Source organism: Oratosquilla oratoria, chromosome 4, assembly GCF_046742065.1.
Source record: "Oratosquilla oratoria isolate Oo_2021 chromosome 4, ASM4674206v1, whole genome shotgun sequence".
NCBI lineage: Eukaryota > Metazoa > Arthropoda > Malacostraca > Stomatopoda > Squillidae > Oratosquilla > Oratosquilla oratoria.
In genome coordinates, this window is record NC_134780.1 from 33,593,532 (window position 1) to 33,603,531 (window position 10,000).

Below are 10,000 nucleotides of genomic sequence, written 5' to 3' on the forward strand. Positions count from 1 at the left end.
GATAGGAATGATTTATTAAAAAATGGCAATGATAAAACAAGAGATCATGAAAAGAAACTCAAAAAGGATAACTATAAAAGAGATCTGAAAAAAATAGCTTCCCACACAGAGTGCTGGATATCTGGAATAACTTAGATAAAGAAATAGTGTGTGCAAATACTATTCAAGATTTTAAGAAAAAACTTGATGCTGAAAGATACAGTGTGTGCAAATACTATTCAAGATTTTAAGAAAAAAAAAATGATGCTGAAAGATACAAAGACGGGTCACCACGAGCATAGCTCCCTTCCCGTATAATACAACTAGGTAAATACAAACACACACACACACACACACACACACACACACACACACACACACACACACACACACACACACACACACACACACACACACACACACACACACCACACACACACACACACAGATGTATATTGATATTTATTATATATATATATATATATATATATATATATATATATATAATATATATATATATATAATTTATTTATATAGACATATACATATATATACATACATACACACACACACACACACACACACACACACACACATACACACACACAGACACACACACATACACACACACTATGTTTATAGAGTTATGCATTTTTGTCTCTTGCGTATTAATAAAGACGAAAGATAATTTACTGTACGTCAGACAAACGTAAGTTTGGGTAAACACCTTTAAAATCTCTAATCAATTATATAAAATTAATTTCCTGGATCATATAAAATTAATTCTTGAACATATGGTGTAATTTTTTGTTAAAAAAAGAATATTAAAGGTATTAGTTTCTCATAGAAATGTGTCGTGTTCGAACCTTCCAGGGGTTGTTCGAAAACTGATACCCGACCTCGTCTTAGAAAATGAAGGCGTTTATTTTATACATAACCGTTCACTGTGACTACACGTTTCTAATATCCTTTTCCCTTATCTTAGGGTGTTGTTTGTATATCAAAAACTTGATTTTCGTTTTAACTGGACTATACTATTTTACATTAATGAACAACGGCTCTCGAATAACTCTACTTCATAATATTGTTGTCTTTGTAAAGATTTATAAACATTACTATAAACCTTAGAATATATTGTGTGATTTTACTGTATGATTTTTATATACAAAAGTGATGTAATTAGGTTAGATGACAAAAACCTCAGGTGAGTCAAAGGTTCCCACAAGTCACGGAAACGACCATCAGTCAGACTTGATTCAGTTATGGAACGATACGGTCTTCTCTAGATGTCTAAACTTGATATCTGAAATTCTGGTTGTTCTACGGCCTGAAGAATTCTCTCTCTCTCTCTCTCTCTCTCTCTCTCTCTCTCTCTCTCTCTCTCTCTCTCTCTCTCTGTCTCTGTCTCTGTCTCTGTCTCTGTCTCTCTCTCTCTCTCTCTCTCTCTCTCTCTCTCTCTCTGACACACAGACAAGAAGAAGAAGAAGAAGAAACAAATCTATCTTTTGTTGTTGTTACAGCATCTCCGTTCTGTTGAATAAAAAATCACTTTAAGGTGTTCTCTATACAGTAGCTTCTTTATAATTAAACACCCAAATGCGAAACCTATATTTTCATCTTTTTTTATATCATAAATTAAGTTTGGAGCTTCTTATTGAGACCTGTAGAGATTTTTTTATTCTTCAGATATGATCAACTTGCACAGACGTATTCCATCTTATGTGACGTTCTAATGACGTAATGATAGAAAGGAATCATCTGATAACCCTTGGGTTTGCAACTGGATATTACTTAGGCTTAGGATAGATTACGAATAAAACAGGTCCCAGCACTTATCCCTGGGGGACTCTTTTTTTTCGTATCCAATCTGAAGTTTTAGACTTTATCATTATTGTTGTCCGGTTTCGACCATTTAGCTGGCATACTGTTAATACACATTACACCATTTTATTAAGATGTTATTTTTCCATAATGTAACATGTCCAGGCGTCGAGATAGATATGTTTATATCCAACAACTGTAGCTATACTTTCAGAGAGCGAGCAAATAGTTTAGGAAAACTTTCGACCGAAGTTTACGGAACTATGTGGGAATTAACGATATAGATAGAAATAAACTCATTCGTGGACATTTATTAACGTTGTTTCTCCCCAACTTCTCTTATAAAATAAGAAAATAAACAAACAAACAAATAACGCAAAATAGGCTTGACGGTACTTTTTTCTTAATCAAACGTTAGTAAAAGATTGTACCTGACATTATGAGAATATCTTCTTAAAGACAGAGTTCAAGCAGTGGCTTCCTTGAGGAAGTCCTCTGAAGCAAGGCTGCACATATTTATCTTCTGTACATAGGCGTGATATTTATAATCTAGTATTTCTAGTGTTGTGCTTTTTTCCGAGTCATTAATAGGAGTGGTTAGATGCTCTAACATTTGAGTTTTTGTTCGGATGAATATTCATGACTAGAAGCAGTCCGTCGAGAATGTTTTTTATACTACATTATTCATTTAATGTGTTTGCACTGGCCTTCTCTTCCGATGCAAAATACTGCACTCGTACTTTTTTCACTTTCTTGTGTAATTGGCAAGCGTCTCCATTATTACTGTGGTTACCGCTGTCGTTTTTGCTTCTATCTAAACTTGCAGTCACTTTTTTAACCTCGTTTGGTTAACTTAACTGTCCTCAACTTCATTATCATCGTCGTGGTCCTCATTGTTACTTAGGATCAATAGTTTCCTATTTTTTTCTTCTTCCTCCTCCTCTTCACATTCCTCACCCTCCTTTCATTTTTCTCCTGCTCATATTCATCTTCCCGCACCTCATCTGCTTCCTCCTCCTCCTCCTCCTCCTCCTCCTCCTCCTCAGCGTTCTCCTCCCTATCCTCCTCTCCTTCTCTTTCTCATCCTTCTCATCCTACATTTTCTAAACTTACTTCAACAACTTCAATAGTTATAAGGCTGGGATAGAGGGAAAGAAGACAGAGAGAGCTTGATACGTTACACATATATCTAACGTTTCGGAGCCGAACACCATTCTTCAGAGAAGCTACAAGAATGTGAACCAACATGGCCTTTGCATACATAGTTCATGTATCTGCTCGCTGTACCAATCTCCCTCCAATCTCCCCGACGACCCAGCCCGATTGTGTCATTCTCACTATCCCCATCATCATTACATTTCCCATCGTTCTTCGTGTCATTATGATGATCACACTACACTACATCCCTAGGATAACTATTACTATCAAAACTATCACTATTGCTGTCGCTATCTTGATCACATTGATCACCATCATCATTACCATCATGATCAACAGCAGTACATGATTAGTATTATTAAACGAGAATGATCATGATCAGAATTCGACCAGGCTTAGCATCCTGATCATTACCAGGTCTCTGATCACAAGGAACTTACAATCAATGATCACAAAAAAGAGGGAGTAGGCGCTAACATCAATTGCGGTCTGAAGATGACAAACAAAATTATTACTCTTGGTATTCAGTAATACAAAGAGTATTACTACCAGTATCACAACGACTCACAATGTCGCCATTTAAACCTTTCCACTGGTCCACTCCGCTTTGTACACAGAATCCACATCGTCCACAAGGAGTGGACTCCACGTTTCCCCATTGTTTCCAGACGATACTCGGGAAAGAACGGAACCATCTCAACTCCGGTTTCTCTTCGGTAGCTCGCACATCAACGCAACCAGTTGCATACGGAAACCAGTTGCATACGACGCCGCAACCAGTTGCATACGACGCCGCAACCAGTTGCATACGACGCCGCAACCAGTTGCATACGACGCCGCAACCAGTTGCATGAAACCAATTGCTTAAGACACCGCAACCAGTTGCATGAAACCAATTGCTTACGACGCCGCAACCAGTTGCATGAAACCAATTGCTTACGACGCCGCAACCAGTTGCATGAAACCAATTGCTTACGACGCCGCAACCAGTTGCATGAAACCAATTGCTTAAGACACCGCAACCAGTGTCACTGCTTTGGTCCGTACAAACAATGTAGCGCCGAACGTGACACTAAGAAGAACTATATACTATATATATATATAAAAAAAAAAAAAAAAAAAAAAAAAAATAAATATATATATATATATATATATATATATATATATGAAACCAATTGCTTACGACGCCGCAACCAGTTGCATGAAACCAATTGCTTAAGACACCGCAACCAGTTGCACTGCTTTGGTCCTTACAAATAATGTCGCGCCGAACGTGACACCAAGAAAAACCATATAGTATATATATATATATAAAAAAAAAAAAAAAAAAAAAAAAAAAAAATATATATATATATATATAATAGTGAAAGCGAAAACTAAATGCATCCGATCGATTTTATGCATCTGGCTGTCTTCGACTCTGAGTTCGACATCGCATCTTCTTTCCTTTCTTCCCTCAGTAGAGGTTTTAAAGATTTACTATATATATATATTTTGTTTATTTGGGACTTGGGTATTTTGTTTACATCCTTTATTCTATTTAATCTATTTACTTTTGTATTTGACCTCGTCATGGACCTAAAGGTCTCCTATTACCTTGTTCTGTCATTGTAACGTTTCGTAACTTGTCAGAACATCGTCAGGCATGCCACTCAACTCGTAGCCATGGTGACCATGTCAGGCTCTTGATAAATTAGACTGTAATTGTTACTATTTCTTTCCGGCTTATCGTTATCATATTTATCACCAAACGACTCTATTCATTTAAGGAAGGGGAGAAGGGGAAGGGGGTAGGGGAGGAAGGGGGAGGGAGGGAGGGACCCCGTAGTGAAAGACGTGTAGATAAATCACGATCTCCCCCCTTTTTAGGGGGGTGTTGCCCACAAAAAAAAAAAAAAAAAAAAAACGCTGGTAACTGTTAGCTAGATAGTCCATGAGGTGTGTGAATATATCTAACCAATTCCTAACCTTTTTTCTATGAGCCACGCCTAAAGTAAAAATCAACCTTTGCTTTTACTCCTCACTTGAGAGAGAGAAAAAAAGAGTGAGAATCGTCCTGTGATCAAGGAAAAAGAGGCTAAAAAATGTGACTCCTCCACTCTTACTGTTCAAATCTGAAGATATTTTCGTTCCTTTTGGATGGTGTCTTAATCTGGTATATTCTCTCTCTCTCTCTCTCTCTCTCTCTCTCTCTCTCTCTCTCTCTCTCTCTCTCTCTCTCTCTCTCTCTCATTCATGTTAAAAACTTCTAGGCCCCGGCACTACTAACAGTGAAGGGGGGGGGGGGAGGAGGGAAGAGAGTGGAGGTGGAATAGAGGGGGGGGAGGAGAGTGAGGCCAAGGGGGGAGAAGGAGGGTAGATGGTAGATGAGAGGAGAAGTAGGGAAGAGAGAGGAGAAAGAGAGTAAGAGGAGGAGAGAGGAGAGAGGAAAGGAAGGAGATAGGAGGGGGAGGAGGATAAAGGGAAGAGGAAAGAGAGGGAGAAAGGAGAAGGAGGAGGAGGGAGGAAAAGGTGAAGGGAGGAGGAAGGGGGAGGAGAGGGAGGATAGATGGGGAGGGTGATAGGGCAAATGGGAGTGTGATAGGAGGACAAAGAGGTGGTTGGAGGGAGGTGGAAGGGTGGAAGGACCAGGTGGAGGAAGGAGAGTGGAAAGAGGAGGAGGAGGAGGAAAAGAGAGGAAAAAGTGCATTGTGGATGATGGATGGTCAGGGACATGGAACTAACTAGTGTAGGCCTTATGGCCTCTGGCAGTCTCGTACATTTTTATGTTCGTGCGCGTGTGGGGAGGGAGGATGAAGTCAGTAAGGGGAGGGGAAAGAGTAGAAAGAGGAGGAAATGGAGGGGATGGAGGAAGAAGAGGAGGGGATGGAGGAAGAAGAAGAGGAGGAGGAGGAGGAGGAGGAGGAGGAGGAGGAGGAGGAGGAGGGAATGGAGTTGAAGAAAATGGAGGAGATGGAAGAGCAGAAGGAAATGGTGAAGATGGAGGAAGAGGAGGAGGAAGAGGAAGAAGAGAAGGAAATAGAGGAGATGGAGGGAGAGGCTGAGAATAAGGATGAGGAAATACAGTAGATGGAGGAAGAGGAGGAGGAGGAGGAGGAACAGGAAGAAGAGAAAAAATGGAGATGGAGGGAGAGGATGAGGAGGAAATGGAGTAGAAAGAGGAAGAGGAGGATGAGGATGAAGAGGGTGGAGGAGTAGGAGTAGGAGGAGGAGGAGGGTGGAGGAGGAGGAGAAGGAGGAGGAGTAGAAGGAGGATGAAAAAGAGGAGGAGATGGAGGAGGAGGGTAGAGGAGTAGGAGGAGGAGGAGGAGGAAGAGGAGGGTGGAGGAATAGAAAGAAGGAAATGGAGGAGATGAAGGAGGAGGAGGAGGAGGAAATGGATGAGATGTAGGAGGAGGAATAGGAGTAGTTTTTGATACAATATAGAAGCACAGTCATGATAAGATAAATCAAAATGGCGACATATCTGACCGATTTTTGTCAGTGGATTCTGATCTTATTAATCAAAGGATTGGATCCAGCCTTCAGCCATAAAAAAATGAATAAATGAATAAAATAGATTAGATAAACAAATAAGATAAATAAACAAATAAACAAACAAATAAAACGGAAGTTGTTTATCTCTGTGTTCATTAGATATGAATATTGTATTCGATAAAAAAAAAATATCAGCGAAAGTTGGTTACTATTTTATAACAGACGATACATGTCGCAGCCGATGTGTTAAAAATAAATGAATACATAAATAACGAGAAAAAAATAATTGTTGGTGCCACTTTCAATCACTCCTGACAACCACGTGATCATTAATGTTGGCAACCACAGCGCGTCTCACAACTACAGCTGCATCGATGGACGTAAACACAGCACCCACCGCTGTGGTAGTCCTTTCACCCTCGCTACAGCAATTGCTTTCACCAAATATGTCATTAACCGAACCAAAAAACTTCTTGTCATTGTCTAAAATGAAAATTATATTTACCATTACCTGAATGTGCGTTAGAGCGCCGCCATTTGCGGCGGAGGTCGAGCTGACGTCAGTTTGAGCGCTGCCGCCAGCGAGTTGGACCAAAGGTATACTTCGTTAAATTTACAATTTACAATTTACAATTTACAATTTACAAAGTCCTCTGTAAGGGGCACCGTCCTTGCCTCCTCATAGAGGGAGTTTCATTATTTGAAGAATTTTTTTTTTTGTCATTTTCTGAACACAAAAAATATTTGGCATCTACCGAACTAGAAAATTATTTGTCATTCTTCGAACTTAGAGACTATTTGTCACTATCCGAATAAAATAATCATTTGTTACTATCCGGAGTCTCGCCGGACTAGGTGACAAGACTTCATCAAAGGATTAAAAATCGCCTGCCGACATCCACAAAAAACCTGAAATCGCTAACCATGTCTAGAACAATTAATTAAGTTGATAATTTTTCATTCGTGACAACTCTAAAGATGAGGTAGATTGCTTGTAGACAGCCAGAAAAAATCTTTGTGAACTAGTAAATCGAATGAGCTGAGCTCAGTATAAAAAGAATCTTGTGTGATTTTTGTTAATTGATCACTGGGACAAGATATATTACATTTATTATCTGGCTAATTATCATTTTAATAGAATCACCTGGCGTCAGCCAAAATAGAATTTCTAATGCGCACGTTACGGTAAATGTTCACCTCGCTTTGACAACACTGTACTCGAGACTTCCAACATGATCATTATCACTATCACTATCATCATCATCATCATCATCATCACCTTCATCATCGTTATTATCACCATCACCACTTTCACCACACTACCATCACCATCCCAACCCCAAATTACTGCCAGAACCACCACAAAACCACTGTCATAACGAGCACCAAACCACCATCACAAACACAACTACAATCACCACCAAACCCTCAACATAGTAACACCACAATACCATCACCTTTACCACCGCCACAACTTTACTACCACCATCACCAAGTCTGACATCTTTTGGTAGTTTAATAGTAGTCACTATCTTTTTTTTTTTTGTCTGATCACAGACCCGGACCCTGTGTGTTTTGGACGAAAGAATTCGGTACACAATTAGGGCCTAGTGCGCGTGATTAATTGGTCTAGTAACACGTCACGTGATTGAGAGTTTACTAGTAACCTCAACAAGAGGAGGGAGTCTCGTCGTGTTCATAAACACTGTCTCTAGTGATAGATGGCGCCGTCAGGGTCCTATGCAGCAGATTCCGTGTCCGAGACTTGAACGTCAGGTTTGAAACTGCTGAACAAAGGCAAGTCGCCGGGAGTGGACGGACCAAGCGGAGCAGGGGCGTCGCGTTCTGAATAGCTTCATCCGAACTTTTTATTTTTTATTTTTATCTTTATATGTTTTTTTTTTCTTCTTTATGGGCAAGTCCAAACGTGCCCATGGAGTTGGCGGGAGGGGGGGGGGGCTAAGGGAGAACATACTCCTTACCCCTCCCATCGCCTAATTAACTTTTTTTTTTTCTTTCTTTCTCTTTTGGAACTTTAACATGGTTCCGGCTGAAGGATGGGGCAAAGTTTACGTTCTCGGGCGGGGGCGGGGGTGAGGGGAGTAAGGGTGAAGGTGCGGGCATATTTCGTCATCGATCAGATCTTGATAGAGAACAAATTCGGGGTGGGGAGCTTACCTTTGAGCTGCATAAAATCGTCTGCCCTTAACTAGAGACAGAGAGAGAGAGAGAGAGAGAGAGAGAGAGAGAGAGAGAGAGAGAGAGAGAGAGAGAGAGAGAGAGAGAGAGAGAGAGAGAGAGAGAGAGAGAGATAGAGAGAGAGAGAGAGAGAGGGAGGGAGGGAGGGAGAAATAGAAAGAGAAAGAGAAAGACAGAGAGATAGAGAGAAAGAGAGAGAGGGGAGTAGGGAGAGAGGGAGAGAGGGAGGGAGGGAGAAGGAGAAAGAGAGAGAGAGAGAGAGAGAGAGAGAGAGAGAGAGAGAGAGAGAGAGAGAGAGAGAGAGAGAGAGAGAGAGAGAGAGAGAGAGAGAGAGAGAGAGAGAGAGAGAAAGAGAGAGAGAGAGAGAGAGAGAGAGAGAGAGAGAGAGAGAGAGAGAGAGAGAGAGAGAGAGAGAGAGAGAGAGAGAGATTTGATTTGATAAATTTATTACGCCTAATGGCGGCAAGCAATTTACAAACTGAAGTAGTTACAGAGAGATGAATGTCGCGCAGGACATTGTGGAATCTAAATAAATCAATAATCACCAAGATATGGAAATCTCATGAATGAATCCAAATTATTCTGTTAGAGATATTTGTAGATAAACATAGTACACATGTCATACATATATATGATGTACAGTATACATACACATACATAACAGAGAGGGAGAGAGAGAGAGAGAGAGAGAGAGAGAGAGAGAGAGAGAGAGAGAGAGAGAGAGAGAGAGAGAGAGAGAGAGAGAGAGAGAGAGAGAGGGGGTAGGAGGGAGGAGAAAGGTATGGAGGGAGGGAGAAAGATATATATATATATATATATATATTTTTTTTTTTGGTAGGAGGCCATGTTGTATACATGATTTCAAGAAATCTACAGCGACAATGGCGTTGTTGAGTTTATATTGGAGCTTTAATTTCTCTCGTGCAACACGTTTCTGTGGTGGTTCCAAATAGTTGAGAAGGTGTCCAAAAGACATTGGGTGCGGTTTTCTCTTTTTTAATTCTCCTATACGTATTTCGACCTTACTCGGTCATCCTCAGGGAGGGAGTAACAATAGTTGGCCGTACATTGGCCTGTATTTAAACCCCTGTAATCACCAACTATTGTTACTCCCTCCCTGAGGATGACCGAGTAAGGTCGAAATACGTATAGGAGAATTAAAAAAGAGAAAACCGCACCCAATGTCTTTTGGACACCTTCTCAACTATTTGGAACCACCACAGAAACGTGTTGCACGAGAGAAATTAAAGCTCCAATATAAACTCAACAACGCCATTGTCGCTGTAGATTTCTTGAAATCATGTATATATATATATATATACATATATATATATATATATATATATATATACATATACATATATAT